Source organism: Panthera leo, chromosome D1, assembly GCF_018350215.1.
Source record: "Panthera leo isolate Ple1 chromosome D1, P.leo_Ple1_pat1.1, whole genome shotgun sequence".
NCBI lineage: Eukaryota > Metazoa > Chordata > Mammalia > Carnivora > Felidae > Panthera > Panthera leo.
Window position 1 is genome coordinate 57,980,465 of NC_056688.1, and position 16,413 is coordinate 57,996,877.

A 16,413-nucleotide genomic window follows, 5' to 3' on the forward strand; every position below is an offset into this window, starting at 1 on the left:
ATCAGGCTGTGTGCTGACAGCTCAGAGCCTGGAGCCTGCTTTGGATTCTGTGTCTCCCTCTTTCTCTGTTCTTCCCCCGCTCATGCTCTCTTTCTCTCTCTCTCAAAAATAAATAAATATTAAAAAATAAAAATAAAAAATAAAACCTTAAAACAAAAAAGAACAAAAAAACCTTTATGTTGAGGTGTAAAAAACAGCAGCAGATTTTTGGCTCCCCTTTCCGCTGGTACCTCCTCCTCCGGAAGCTTAGTGCCCAGGCCTGGTTGGTTGAGAAGTTCTTCACCCCCTTTACACATTTGTTCTTGAGTGGACAGGGAGGCTATTTCATCTAGATTTTCCAGTTGTTCTCTGCGGGAGCACCCACTGCTAAAAGCTGCTGTCTCGTACTTGGACGCAAAGGTGTTAGTCTTTTCTTCTACTCTTCGAGTGAGGACTCAGAAACAAAATTGGGAGGAAAACTACCTCTAGAGCAACCAAAACTATGAAATACTTCAGAATACACTTAAGAAAAGTATAGAATCTATAAAGAGAAAACCATAAAATTGTATTAAAAATATAAAATGAGATTTGAATGAATGAAAAGACATGCCATGTTCTTGGACAGGAAGATAGAAATTCATAAAATTGTCAATTCTCCAAAATTACTATGTAAATTTAATTTAATTCCAACTGTAACACTAACAAATTTCTTTCTTTCCCCCTTCTCATCCTCTTTCTCTTTCTTTGTTCTCCTTCTCCTCCTTCCCCCTGCTCCTGCCGCTCCCCTCCCCTGTCCCTTTCCCCTCCCTTCCCCTTCACCTCCCCCTTTTCTTTCTCCATTTTATTCTTCTTTCAGAGTTGACAAAAGGAAGTATGAAAAATGAGAACAGAGGAGGAGCCTTGCTCTCTAGAAAACAGAATTGACTAGAAAGCCAGTGTAATCAGAGCACTGATTACTAGTTTATCCCCCAAATTCACTCTTCTCCTTCCTTAGTAGAATCCTAGATTTACAATGGGACACATAGCCACTTGGAATTAGGACCACCTCTCTCAGCATATCTTCCAACTTATTTGGCCATGTGAGTAAGTTCTGGCAAATGAGATATAAGAGGTGTCCTGTGCAACTTCAGGAAATGGCCTTTGAGGGAGAGACATATCTTTCTTCGTCCCTTTCACCTTCTGTTGATTGAAAGGCAGCCATATGGCTAAAGCTTGAGTGGCCATCTTGGACCATGAGAGAAAAGTCATGTGTTGAGGATGGTGGAACAGGAGAAAAAGAGCCTGGGTCCCTGAAATTGTGGAGGGTCAAGCCAGCTCTAGATTACTTATCTCTGGACTAAATCTATGTGAGAGAGAAATAGATTTTTATTTAGTTTAAGCCACCATCACGTTAATTTTTCCGTCATAGGTAAACCTATTTCTAATTAATGTTGAATTTTTATCTAGAAATAGATCACTGCAAGTAACAAAACTGAGGTGCTTAATTGATGAGTGCATTGGGTTGCAGATGGCAAGGACTCAGGCACTGCAGACTGGAAAGCTTGTGACTCTTGTTATACAGTAGTAAAACATTTGATCCAAAAATTGCGTTAGTTGCCTATTACTGTGTGGCAAACCATCCCCGAACTTAAAGGGTTGAGACAATGAACATTTTACTACCTCTCACAATTCTGTGCATTGAAGGGTGATGGTTCCAACTGGGTGGCTCTTCTGCCGGTCTCACAAGGGTCTTTGATGAGTCAGATGGTGGCTGGGGAGGGAATATCCAAGATGCCTTCACTTATGTGTGTGGGTGGGATGGCTGGAAGGGCTGTGACCTCTTTCTCCACCCATGTGACTTAGCTTGGGCTTCTTTACATGGCAGCTGGATCCCAAGTAGACAAAAGTGAAAGCTGCCAGACTTTCTTAAGGCCTTAAAGTTAGTCACAGGACCAGCCCAGATTTCAAGGGAGGGTACTACACAGGTTGTGAATACTGGAAGGGATGATTCATTGAGTGGTAAGCTTCAAATTCTAGCTACCCCATCTTGAAAGGCAGATCATAGGCTACCTGAGGTTGTGGCAATGCAGTGTAATAATGTAGAAAGGTAGGGAAATTTAGAATGTTGATGTTTTCCAGCTCTTTCTTGCTACTTCTAGCAAAATCCTGCTGGAGAGAAAGAAATAACGAAACTCAAACTAGAGCTAGCCACTCTGTACAGCTTTACTAAGGGAGGAACACTTTGCTATTACCTATAATCTGGGTGGACCAAGAATCCTTTAATTTTGAGTATTGTAGAGTTTAAAAAGCCAATTGCTTCTGCACTGAAGCACTTCAGTTTGTTAACTGCACAGTGGCAGCTTTAGGAGGAGATAAGACAAGTACCCTCTTCAGAAAAGCAGTGAGCCTGTTGGCAAGGAAGGATGGTGCTTTCCCACCCATGCGTATTGTTTCAAATGGTCTGAAGAGAGCCATCATCCAGCTGGAGGAATGAGTGATAAGGAAAAGATCAGAGTCTTCAGGCTCGAAAACCGTGCCTAGATGAGGTCTTTGGCTGTGGTTACTCACACTGAAACTGACCAGAACCAAATAGACCTATTTGGTCTGTTTAGTAGACCAAAGGTCTACTAAATTTTTTAAGGAATTGTGCTATCAAGGAAACCCCAAACCCAGCCTGCAGAAGCCTCTGGTTGCTCACCCCTCATAATACTCCTTGGACCCTTGAACCTGCACCAGCAGGAAGTGGACTTGGATGACTGAATTTTTCAAAAAAGGTGTGTTGTCTTATGTTCTTCATGGATATGGCTCTCCAGCCTTGCGCTTGTATGCTACTTCTCAGAAATGTGGCCTATCTAGGAATTAAAGGAGGGCTACTGATTTACCTATTGGTTTAACCAAGTTTTACCAAATGCTTCTTTGTGTCAGATATTGGGTTAGTGCTGGGATGCAGTTGTGAGGGAAAGGAGAGGCAGCTGAGAATCTAGAAGGCCTGGTAGGACCTGTACTCACTCAGACTCATCATCCACAGCTATGTCTCCTCAGTGAGGGCCTTTTGAAGGACTCCAGAAATTTCCACATCTGTCCCTGTTGCTGATTCCAGTGATGTGTATCTTGGCTGCACCAACTTCCTTGGTCAGTCTGGTTGGATTTTTCCCTGCCATCGACATTTCCAATACACTGGTTAGACAGTGTGCAGAGGTTAGGACTCATGGACCTGGTGCCGTCAGACTGAATATCCCTAAGACCTGACTGTGCAAGGCAGTGGCTTGCAATGCATTGTACCATGGCCCTTTTACACACATATCCTGTCTAGGCAACCCATTCCACTTCCAAAGGGGAAGAAAGCCTGATGATAACAGAAAGTATTTTGGGGATTACATTTTAGTGTTATGCTTTAGCAGTAGGGGTACGGGTACTTTCAATATGAACTCTAACACATTTGTCTTCTGGTCATAAAAAATGGCATACATCCCAGTCCTTTACAGATAAGTGTGCCTGGTCAGGAGGAACTTTCAGAAATGGCCTGTATTAGGCAGTTTCTGGTTGTACACGCAGAAAGCTGACTCTAGCTTAAGCAAAAAGTATGTTCTCACTCTTTTCTCCAGGCTCTGTGTCTATTGCATTCTTTCCTACCCGCCAGCTCCAGGAGGAAAAAATCCCAGGGAAGGATTCTGACTGGCCCAGCTTCTGTCATGTGCCCATATAGGGCAAGTTCTGTTTCCAAAATGAAGGGGTAGGAGGGGAGGAAGGGCTGCTGGGAACAATAGCCAATACATTTGGGTTTAGACAACAAGACTCCTGGGAACAGAACTTTATTTAGGAAGAAGTTGCTTGAATGGCTCCTTTGATGAGGTAAACGTAGGGTAAATAGATACCAATATTCTAAGTAAAGGATGACACTGGACTCTGGTGTCTTGAAAAAGACATCCCATCTTCACACCCCTTGATCTGGTTTCTGGGGAGGAAGTGGGAAAATTTGCTAGACCCTCCCAGAAGCAGTGAGGTCACACTGTTACAACATTCTTGGTTGGTGGAATCTTACTGAGTGAACTCTGCCTGCAGGAAAAGACACCAAGGCCCCAGTTCCCTCACACGAGCAATACCAGAACACAGGGCGCGGTTCTGCCACAGCTCGTGGCTGGAGTTAGAGCTCTGTACTCCACCTCTCCATATAGAAAATATTTATGTTTCGAGAACAGTAACTGAACACAAGGAGGGAATGCAAAGAACTCAGTGCCCATCAAGTTCAGAATGACGCCCACAGGAGGAGGGCCTGACCCCTTGGAAGGTCCCTGTGGCCTCTGCAAGGATCTGAATCAGCACGAGTGTCATGTGAGCAACAATCAAGGGTGCTTTCACAAGCACTAGAACAAGATGGCGAGAGGTGGATAAATTTTGCATGCACTTTGGAGTTTTTAATTAGCTGGTTGATGGACTGGGTGTAGATCCTAAGGGAAAGGGAGAATTTAGGAAAGGCTCTTAGGTGTCTAACTTGAAGTGGAGGCATTTGCATATATATGAATTTTACATAAATATTAAACACATATACTTATGTACATATGCATTTGTTTAAACACGGACAAAATATTTCTAGAGGGCTATGTAAGAATTTCCATGGGAGATGTGGTAGATTGCAAAAAAATGGTCACAAATTCCTCCCAGTCCTTGTGTGTGTGGCCTTTTGCAATGTGACTGTGCTGTTCTCCCATCAAGAGGTGGAGTCTGTTTTTGCCCACTCTCAAAGCTGTCTGGCCGGTTACCTGCTTTAACCAATAGAATGCCACTGAAGTGATGTCAGAGCTCTGGGCCTAGGAAGCCTTGCAGTTTCCATTCTTACCACCACGCAAAGAAGCTTCCTTGAAGATGAGAGCGATCACAGGGAAAGAGAGGCCCCCAGACAGCCAGCCTGAACAGTCACACCTGTGAGTGAGGCCATCTTAGGCCTGTAGCCTCAATCCATCAGCCAAAAAACTGAAGCAACATGATTCACCCCAGGCAAGGCCAGCAGAAGCCCTGCCCAGCTGGGTCCAGCCCAAATCACTGACCCACAGAGTCGTGAGCAAATACAGTGGTTGTTGCTTTAAGCCACTGAGTTTGGACCAATTTATTGCACAATAATAGATAAGTGTTATAGCCGGGAACTGAGTGCCTAAAGAACAGGAGTAGGGGAGATTTTCATTCACCCTTTGGTATCATTTGAATTTTGAAACTTGTGAATAGATTACCTATTAATTCTCAAAAACTTTTTGTCATTTTTGCATAAGCCTCTTATTTTGAACATAAAGAGTATAGTTTTTAATTGATCGTTGATTTTTTAAAAATGTTTATTTATTTTTGAGAGAGAGAGAGAGATGGAAACAGAGCGAGCTGAGGAGGGCAGAGAGAGAGAGGGGGAGACACAGAATCCAAAGCAGGCTCCAGGCTCTGAGCTGTCACCAGAGAGCCTGACTCAAGGCTTAAACCAGGCTATGAGATCATGACCTGAGCTGAAGTTGGATGCTTAACCGATGGAGTCACCCAGATGCCCCTGACCATTGATTTTTTAATAAACTTTTCTTGAGGCACAGCATACTTACAGATAAGTACACAAATCATAGTACAGTTTGATGGACTTTCACAAAATGAACCCTACCTGTGTAACTGGCACGCAGATCAAGAAACACCACCAGTCTCCTTTATGACCCTCCTAGTTGCTACCCACAAGGAGTATGTGTATATATGTTTATTTATATTGTATTTACATACTGGGGGTACCCGGTGGCTCAGTAAGTTGAGCGTCTGACTTTGGCTCAGGTCACGATCTCACAGTTTGTGAGCTCGAGCCCTGCACTGGGCTGTGTGCTGACATTCAGAGCCTGGAGCCTGCTTCAGATTCTGTGTCTCCCTCTCTCTCTGCCCCTCCCCGGCTCACACTCTGTCTCTCTCAAAAGTAAATAAATAAACATTAAAAAAACAATATTGTATTGGGGCGCCTGGGTGGCTCAGTCGGTTAAGCCTCCGACTTCAGCTCAGGTCACGATCTCATGGTCCGTGAGTTCGAGCCCCGCGTCGGGCTCTGGGCTGATGGCTCAGAGCCTGGAGCCTGCTTCCGATTCTGTGTCTCCCTCTCTCTCTGCCCTCCCCCGTTCATGCTCTGTCTCTCTCTGTCTCAAAAATAAATAAACGTTAAAAAAAAATTAAAAAAAAAAAACAAACAATATTGTATTTACATACTTACATATGTATTTACATATATAATTTTTTAGTTTTTTATTTATTTAGAAAAGCAGTTTCTTTTCTTCCCCATGAAATACATTTGAGCAAGTATTTAAAGAATGTCATTTTAAAGACACATCAGGTTATCTGCCTTCACAGGAACACCCGCAGATCTCCATCTGGCCCTTCTGCTTTAGCAGGGTGAACACATCTGAGCTGTTCCTGGTGGAAGCCAAACCCCTGCAGTTGGGAAGATGCATTACTTCCCTCTTGTGGCCATATTTGGTTACTGCACCGAAGCTGGGCACGGGGGCGGGCGGGGGCGGGGGGGGGGGGTCAGTGCAGGACTTTTCCAAAGCTTAAGCCAAGGTGCAGAACCTGATTAACTGGCCTCTGTTCTGGGCTGGCATTTTTAGAGCACTCCTTATAGCCAACGTGACCTGACCGTCCCCAGCATGGGTAGTACCTGTAAAGTTAGCCCTGTGGTTGGTAGATGATTTCCACTAGCAGTCTGTCCTTCATGGGGAGGAGATAGTTAGGATGGGGAGTGGGGAGGGGCAACTGAAGGCTCCTCCTAAAGAACAACCGGTGTTAGAGATTGTGGCCTTGGAATTCTCAGAACACAGTATTTGGGAGGACACTAGACGTGTCTACATGGCTGAAGCCATGAAGCCCCATTTCTCTGGAGCTTCTCCCTCCTCTCAGGTCCTGTGGGAGAAGGTGAGGTGTGTAGGAGGCTTCAATAAAAACTGGGGGCTTGTCCCGGATCCTCAGATTTCTGGGGTACCTCCCACCCAGGTGAACAGACAGGAACGAACACATACCAAGTCCCATGGAAAGCTGTGGAGAGCTTCTGACAAGGAAATGGTGTGATGTGATTTCTGTTTTTAAAAGTTCACTCTTGGGGCACCTGGGTGATTCAGTCGGTTAAACTCCCGACTCTTGGTTCTGGCTCAGGTCATGGTCTCATGGTTGATGGGATGGAGCCCCACATCTGGCTCTGGCTCCTGGCTCCAAGCCTGCTTGGGATCCTCTCTTCCTCTCTCTGCCCCTCCCCCACTTGTATGTACCCTCTCTCTCTCAAAATAAATAAAATAAAAAAAAAAAAGATTCACTCTTTGGGGAGATGGAAGGAACTGGTGATTTCTTGAAAGAAGACCTGGTAAAGGAAGGGCCATGAGGAGTGGGCCCACTGGGGAGGTCTCCATAAGTAGACCTGGCCACTGCTCTAAAGACCTTGACTCTCACCTCTCACACCTGGCGCTTAATCAACATGCAAGTTGAGGAGCAGGCTGGTCCAGAGGACAGAACCGGTTGCAATCTGTAAATAGTGACATCGGTCAATTTTAGGTTATGTCTGCTTTACTGTCGCTATCTTTCCGTTTCCTCCTTGTGTGATATTTTGTCATGCAAAAAGGTTATGGGACACTTACCACTAGCCCTACTCGGCAGTGCAGATATTAAATAGGACATGAAAAGGGGAACCATACAGGCAGAGAGTAGGGGACAAGCAGCCCCTGGAACACACTTCTCACTGCCCTGTTGCCAGAGTCACAGTAGAAAGGGCCCTGTTCCAGTAATGTTGAGATGGAGGAGGAACACACTTGGCTGGCATGAGTGATTAAAAAAGAAGGGATTTTTTAAAATATTTATTTATTTGTTTTGACTAAGACTTAATATTTTAATTTTTTAAAAATGTATTTGTCAAAATGTCACATGCGATTTATGGAACAAACCATAAAATGCTGTGCAATGAAATCAATGATGAAAGAGCCGAAGATTCGTATGTGCAAGAATGATTCCCAGTTCATCACAAGCCTCAATCACAACTTTGTCAGCAGCGGAGCCGGAAGGAGCAGCTATGCCACAGCACTCCTGTTAGCTCTGTCTACGTTACCCCTGAAAGAAAAGAAGGCATCGGAGCTGGTAGAAACTTCATTAGGTTTCTCAACCCATTCCTTCTTCTCTGCTTCAGTTAGTAGTAGTTCAGGGACTTCCTCAAACAGTACCTTCCACTTTACCAAATCTTCATCCTCGCCTATGGTTCTGGTAACACACTGATCAATGACACTGGAGATTTCTGCTCTCTTCACTCCAGTTTTAAACTTCATTGAAAACACTTGTGGATAATGTCTAAGCCACCAATAGTTTGCCTTATCCACTGCAAGGTCGTGCAGTGTATTCGGGACTGCTGTCCTGCTCCAATACCGATAACCTGACCATTCCTGGCATAGCACACAGAGTTAGACTGTGTGTACTTCACAGCATTGGTGGCTACAATGAAGTCTCTGAGCGCAGACGCTGGCAAATCTTTATTCTTGATCACAACATTGCTAAACAATGACCTGTCGATGACGCCATTATTTCTCTTCTGACTTAAAGGAAAACCCAAGAGAGTTGGAACTTCGTTTTCATCTGGACTGTGAGACGGGTCCAGCTGAAGAACACAGTAGTTCCCACTTTTCTTTTCGGAAAGTATTTTCAGAGCTTCATCTTCATATCCTAGGGCAACAATACCATCCGATACCTCTCTGGAGATAATTTTGGCAGTAGGGACATCACAAATATCAGATAATGCAACAAAGTCACCAAATGAAGACATCCCGTCAGCCCCTCTTGCTCTTGCATATGCAGTTGATATGAGCGTAAGGGTTGTTGTTGTTTTTTAAAATATTTTTGAGAGAGAGAGAGACCGAGAGAGAGAGAGAATCCCATGCAGGCTCCGCACTGTCAGCACAGAGCCCAACACGGGGCTTGAACCCACAAACTGTGAGATCATGACCTGAGCTGAAGTCGGATGCTTAACCAACTGAGCCACCCAGGCGCCCCAGAGTGTAAGGGTTTTATACAGATCGTAGACCATGCAGACTTTGGCCTCATCTTCACTTGGTGGAATTTCCAACAGCAGTACCTGATGGGCTGACATGTTTGAAAGAGGCAGCAGCAGGAATGTCTAAAGCTTCTTTGAGTTCCTTCACTAGCTGCCAGGCATTCAAAGCATCATACAAGTTTATAAATCCAGGGGCTCCATTTAGAACTGTGATGGGAATATTGGGCTTCAGCGCTTTTGATGAGAAGGAGTTTGGTGAGCATTCATTCCATACCTCAAGGGTATCTGAGATATTCCTTTACTATACTGTGTCCTGAAGTAATCTGAAATTGCTTCCTCATATTGTGCCGTACGAGGGAAAGCCTTCAAGGCTCAATGGCATCTAGTCTCCAAGCAGGTGTCTTAACTGTCGGGAGTTCTGCATCTCTGTGGACGTGGCCACATAGTCCTCGGGTTCACATACTACTGTCACTCGAGCATGCTTTTCAGCTGCTGCTCTCAGGAGGGTTACTCCACCAATATCAATCTGCTCAACAGTTACATCTGGAAAAGCCACTGTCTTCACAAAGGGATACAGATTACAGACGGCAACCCTGATAAGATTGAAGTCAAGTCTGGCCATGTCAGCATTATCTTCTGGGATATTATGAGCCAAGATACTGGCATGGACTGCAGGATGCAAGGTTTTCACACGGCCCCCTAACATTTCAGGAAATCCCGTCAGCTCAGAGACATCTCTGACTGCCAGACCAGCATCCCTGAGAGCTTTTGCAGTCCCTCCAGAAGCGATCAGATTCACACCAACAGAAGCTAGGTTTCTGGCAAATTCCACGAGGCCCGTTTTGTCAGAGACACTAAACTAGGAGAGCTGGCCTGGTGCCATGGCTGCGGGTGGCAGGGTGGGGAGTGAATGAGGGCAGCTGTGGCGATGCCAAATGCAGAAGGGCACAGAGTGGCCAGAACACGCACGATCAGGCAGGCTAATGTTTATTTATTTTTGAAGAGACAGAAAAAGAGAGAGAGCACAAGCAGGAAAGGGATTGAGAGAGAGGGGACAGAGGATCCTAATCAGGCTCTATACTGACACCAGTGAGCCCGATGCAGGGCTCACACTCATCATGAGGTCATGACTTGAGCCAAAGTCCTCTGCTTAACCGACTGAGCCACCCAGGTGCCCAGGAACTTTTAAAAAGAATGGGTATGGGGAGAGAACAGCTATGTGACTATGTCACATTGGAAGTACCTCTGTCAAGGAAATAGCCTAGTTAGAAAAGGGGAACTCCTATGGGGCACCTGGCTGGCTCGGTTGGTAGAGCATGTGACTCTTGATCTCAGAGTTGTGAGTTCCAGCCCCATGTTGGGTGTAGAGATTACTTAAATAAAATCCTTAAAAAAAAGAAAGAAAGAAAGAAAGAAAGAAAGAAAGAAAGAAAGAAAGAAAGAAAGGGGGAACCCCTAAAATCCTGTAGCTGAGATCATGAGGCTAGCTGTCTAGGGAGATGAATGAATCTCTAAGGCCATCCGATGTATCTCACCTTACACTTGAAAAAACATTCTGTGTCAATTAGGATGTTGTCATTGTAATTGAGTCTTCCTAACCAAAAGTGACTTAAGGGGTACCTGGCTGGCTCAGTTGGAAGAGCATGTGACTCTTGATTTCCAGGTCATGGGCTTGAGCCCCATGTTGTGTGTAGAGATTACTAAAAACAAAACAAAACAAAACAAAACAAAACAAAACAAAACAAAACTTTAAGCCAAAAGCAACTTAAGCTGTAGAATTTTCATAATCTCATTTAACAAGAAGTCAGCAGAAAAGTCCCTGAATTGACTCAGTGCGTAACCTGTCTCACAGGACCTTGCCATCTCTCCCCTCAGCCACCCACCTTGGCAACATCTCCCCTCAAGGTTGCAAGATGGCTGCTACAGATCCAAATATCATGCCATTATGCAACAACATCCAAAATCTTCCCTCCTTGTCTATCCTCTTTTTTATCACAGAGAGAAAGCTTTCTCAAAACTCTGCCCCCACCTCCCACCAGGGGAAATCCCCTTTCATTTCACTGGTCAGAACTGGGGCATCCAGGCTCCACTGACCCAGCCACAGGGAACAGGGAAATGTGACCATGGCTGACTTGGACCATGATTCATGCTATCAACAGGGAAGGAGAGAATGCCTGCTGGGAAGTGACCCCCTGCGTCTCCCATTACATTTTTGTTCTTTTCTCTGATTACAAAAGTCATATATGTCCACGGTAGAAAATTTGGGAAATCCAGAGAAGGATGAAGTAGGAAGTAAAATCTAATATTCTACCATCTGGATCCAAGCACTGTCTTTTCACCACTCTTGCCTATCTCTGCACTCGGCTCCGTGCAGTCCCCACCATCCTCCTCTTGCACCAGCCCTTCATATCTGCCCACCCGCTCCCAAGCCACCTTCCATTCAGCCCAGAAATGCTTGCTATAGGCCTTGGCCCCACACTCCTCCCTCACTTTTTTTTTAAGCTTTGAAAAAAAAATTGTGAATAACAGAGTATGTATAATAGATGTGTATAGTTTAAATAACGACGTGATGGACACTTGTAAGCCCACCACTCAGCCTGAATACTTTGAAGCCCTGATCACATCCCTTCCTCTCCCTTCCCGAAATGGCTGTTGCTCACTGTGTTCATCAGTTGTTGCCACAAAAATGCCACGTATTGCCTCACAGCTTGACAAGCCTTTGCCTCACTCTCATGGTCTGCACGTTGCACTAATCTAGGTTGGGCTTGGTGGGGTGGCTCTACTTCAGGCCATGGGTTGTCTGGGTGGGGCTCCAGACTGCAGAACTGGAGCCAGGTCTGCCCCATGTGTCTCCCACCCTACTAGGATCAGAGTCTACCTGGTGCCTATTCTCCTCCTGGCAGCTCACTGAAGTGGGAGAGCCACGGCAAACAGCAGCACAAGCACGTTTAAGGCACTGCTCATCTCGTGCTTACTAATATTCGGCTGGCCCAAGTAAGTCATATGGCCAAGCTCAACCTCAGTGGGGCGGGGGAGTCCACTCTCTTCACAGCAGCGGGAGGTATCGAGAACACTTGCTAACCCATAACCCAGACTGCACAGTCATGCCTTTGGTTTTCTTTATGGGTTTACCCAAAAGGGGATGTATCCCTGAGGAATGTATGAGTTGTTTTCCTCTGGTTTTGCACTTTATATATCTGAGTGGATAGATTTTGTCTGAGTTACTTTTTTCCTCCCTTCTCCTTACTTTGTTTTCTCCCTGTTTTATCAGCCAGGATGTTTGGTTGTGAACACAGACACCAGTTCTGGCTCACTTAAAGAAAAGGAATTTATCGGAAGGGTGTTGGGTGAAGGTTGGAGAAGCAGGCTCAGGAAGTGGACAGGATACAGATCAGTACTTGCCTTGGGCTGGAGGTGGAGATTCCCTCTACAGGGAACTAACTCTCTGTAAAGGGGCACAGAGAAACTTTTGGGGGTGATGAAAATATCTTGTATCTTGACTGTGATAGTGGTCACATGGGATATATACATTAGTCAGAACTCATCAAACTATACACTTCAAATGAATGCAGTTTGTTATATGTAAATTATACATCTCCTCGATATAAAAAAGAGGACCTGCTTCATTTAATAATAATTTTTAAGTCTGTAGTGGCTGATCCTTCAGAAAGCAACTGTGGGGTTCTCCCCAGACCAGTTTCATATGATTTGAGGTGATATTTTTGGCTCTATACCTGGTTCCGTTTGACTCTTGTTGATTCTGTGAGCTCCCCAATACCACTTAAAATTTTTTTTAACGCTTATTTATATTAGAGAGAGAGAGAGAGAGAGAGAATGTGCAAGTTGGGGAGGGGCAAGGGAGATGAAGACAGAATCCAAAGCAGGCTCCAGGCTCTGAGCTGTCAGCACAGAGCCCCTCGCAGGGCCCAAACTCACAAGCCACGAGATCATGACCTGAGCCGAAGTCAGATGCCCAACTGACCGAGCCACCCAGGCACCCTAGCACTGAAGGAAAAAAAAAAAAAAAAAAAAAAATATATATATATATATATATATACCTATATATGTGTATACACACACACGTGTGTGTATACACATATATACATATATGTAACATATATATGTAACCTATATATGTGTATACACACACACATGTGTGTATACGCATATATACATATATGTAACAGATATATCTCAATAAACAGTTCAGTGATTTGAGTATATTCACCGAATTGTGCAACCATCACCACAATCAATTTTATTTTGATTTTTTAAAGTTTATTTATTTATTTGGAGAAAGATGGAGTGAGTAGGGGAGGGACAGAGAGAGGGGGAGGGAGAGAGAGAATCTCAAGCAGGCTCTACACTGTCAGAGTAGAGACTGACACAGGGCTCGAACTCATGAGCCATGAGATAATGACCTGAGCTAAAATTGGATGCTTAACCGACTGAGCCACCCAGGTGTCCCACCACAATGAATTTTAGAACATTTCATTTCATCGCCCCCCCAAAAAAGGCCATACACCTTGGAATCACTCCCCATTTCTCCCTAGTCACCTGTACTACTTTGCTAAGGCTGCCATAACACAAAATATCTGGGTGGCCTAAAGCAACAGAAATGTATTCTCTCATAGTTCTGGAGTCTAGTCCAAAATCAAGGTGCTGGTAGGACCAGGCTCTCTCTGCAGGCTCTAGGGGAGAATCTGTTCCAGCCTTTCAGTTAGCTTCTGCTGTTGCCAGCAATCCCCGGTGCTCCTTGGCTTGCAGGTACATCACTGCAATTGCTGCCTCTGTTACCAAGTGACATTCTCCTCTGTGTCTTATGTTTTCATGTGGCATTCATCTCTCTGTGCGTCTCACTGTGTGTCTGTTCTCTTCTTATAAAGACATCACTTATATTAGATTAAGAACATACCCTGGGGGCCTGGATGGCTCATTTGGTAAGCATCTGACTTCAGCTCAGGTCATAATCTCATGGTTTGTGAGTTCGAGCCCCACACTGGGCTCTCTGCTGTCAGTGCAGAGCCTGCTTCAAATCCTCTGTCCCCACCTCTCTGCCCCTACCACACTCACGTGTGCACACCCACTCTCTCTCAAACATAAATAAACATAAAAAAAAGAACATAACCTACTCTATAGTCCTTATCTTAGTTTACATCTTTTTTTTAATGTTTATTTATTTTTGAGAGAGACAGAGACAGAATGTGAGTGGGTTGGGGCAGAGAGAGAGGGAGACACAGAATCTGAGGCAGGCTCCAGGCTCCGAGCTGTCAGCACAGAGTCCGATGCGGGGCTCGAACTCACGAGCTATGAGATCATGACATGAGCCGAAGTCGGAGGCTCAACCAACTGAGCCACCCAGGTGCCCCTCTTAGTTTACATCTTAATTATGTTTTCAAAGACCCTATTTCCAAATAAGGTCACAGTCATAGGTACCAGGGGCTAGGACCTTAACATATCTTTTGGGGGGACACAATTCAACCCACAGCACCCTCTAATCCCTAGGCAACCACTAAGCTACTATGTGTACTTATGGATTTACCTACTCTGGGCATTTCATATAAATATAATTATACGATATGTAGTCTTTTGTGACTAGTGTCTTTCATGTAGCGTAGTGTTTTCAAGGTTCATCCATGTTGTGGCATGTTGTATTAGTACTCCATTACTTTTTATGTGAAATAACATTCCATTATATAGATATACTGTATTTTGTCTACTCACTCATTAATTGATGGACATTTGGGTTGCTTCTGTTCTTTGACTATTATGAATAGTGCTGCTGTGAACATTCTTGTACACATTCTTGTATGGACATATGTTTTAATTTCTCTTGGATATATACCTAGGAGTGGAATTGCTGGGTCATATGATAACTCCATGTTTAACTATGAGGACCTGCCAGTCTGTTTTCCACAGAAGCTACACCATTTTACATTCCTACCAACAATGTATGGAGTTTCCAATTTCTCCACATCTTTGCCAACACTTGTTATTATCCGTCTTTTAAATTGTTAGTCATTCCAGTGAATTTGAAGGATTTCATTGTGGTTTTGATTTGCATTTCCCTAACAACTAAAGATGTTGAGCATCTTTTTATGTGCTATTCTCATATTCTTTTCTTTAAGTTTATTTATTTTGAGAGAGAGAGACAGATCAGGCAAGGGGCAGAGAGAGAGAGGGAGAGAGAGAATCCTAAGAAGGCTCCACACTGTCAGCACAGAGCCTCATGTGGGGCTTGAACCCATATGAACATGAGATCATGACCTCAGCCTAAATCAAGAGTCGGGTGCTCAACCAATTGAGCTACTCTGCCACCCCTAGTCCCATATTCCTTTAATAAATTCCTTCTCTTAAATCAGCCAGAAATTTTTGTCATGGTTTTGTTCCTTACAACCATGAATCCCTGAGCCTTTCCTGAAAATCTCCTTAAGAGGTGTCTGTCTTTTGAGTTGGTTGTGGGCCTAACAAAGGAGTACAAAGGAGTTCCCCAGGGGTCTACTGAGTCTTCCCTTAAGGTACCTGAAGACCTCAAGAGTACAGGAATTCCATTTCACAGAGGCCCTAAAAATTCACCAAGGCCCCCAGGGGTGAGAAACTGCTTCCAAACTCATTAAATCATTTAGTAAGCACTCACTGACTCTCCCTACTTGTCCCATGCCTGGCCCCGTGCCTAGGGTCCTGCCTTCAAGTTGCTTGACATCTGCTACACAAGGCAGACCTGAACCTAGCCAGTTTCTGCTTAGAGTGACCAGTGCTGCTGCAGAGGAAAATATAGGGTCTCTCTGTCCCTGGGAATAGGAGGCTTCTTAGAGATGGAAATAGTTGAGATAAATCCTGGAGAATGAGTGGGAGATAGCAGGTGAAGGATGGGTGTGCGATGAGGCTCAAGAAATGGTTCGTTCAGAGGGACAGCTTTATATCAGTGATGATGTATTAGTGTATTAGTGATGATGTAAGTTCAATTGCCATAACAATCATCCTCTATGCTGTAAATAGATGTAGTTCTTTAAAGTTCAAGTGTGAGCCGTCCAAGTGGGAGTATAAATTATCTATTTCTGTGTAAGAAATTACACCCAAATGTAGTGGCCTGAAACTATAGATGTGTATTGTCTCACATATTTTCTGTGTCAAGGATTGGAAATGGCTTAACTAACTAGTTCTGGCTCTAGGTTCTCATGAAGTTGCTGTCAAGACATCAGCCAGGGCTGCAGTCATCTGAAGGTTCTATGGGAAGCTTGGTTATTGGCAGGAGGTCTCAGTTCCTCAGAATGTGGATCTGTTCTCATGACATGGCAGTCACCTTCTAAGATCCAAGACAGAGTGAGGCAGAAGCCACAATGCTTTTTATGACCTCATCTTAGAAGTTACCCTCTATCACAGGTAAGAATTATGGAGGCCATCTTCGAGGCTGGATAACATAATCTGCC

The 16,413-nt window shown here is 44.4% G+C and overlaps 1 protein-coding gene and 1 pseudogene across 5 annotated transcripts in view; one reads left to right on the forward strand and one right to left on the reverse strand.

Moving 5' to 3' along the window:
• Positions 1-16,413, forward strand: part of FAM168A (family with sequence similarity 168 member A) — a 235,585-nt gene that overhangs the window by 20,958 nt on the left and 198,214 nt on the right. For 2 of the 5 annotated variants that reach the window (XM_042904870.1, XM_042904869.1), the window contains exon 2: positions 16,156-16,366. The gene's annotated coding sequence lies outside the window, so the exon portion shown is untranslated. Of the gene's footprint in view, positions 1-16,011; positions 16,367-16,413 lie in introns of those variants that run through there. The other 3 variants (XM_042904868.1, XM_042904867.1, XM_042904874.1) reach the window with 3 other exon arrangements.
• Positions 7,912-9,866, reverse strand: LOC122199636 (annotated as a pseudogene).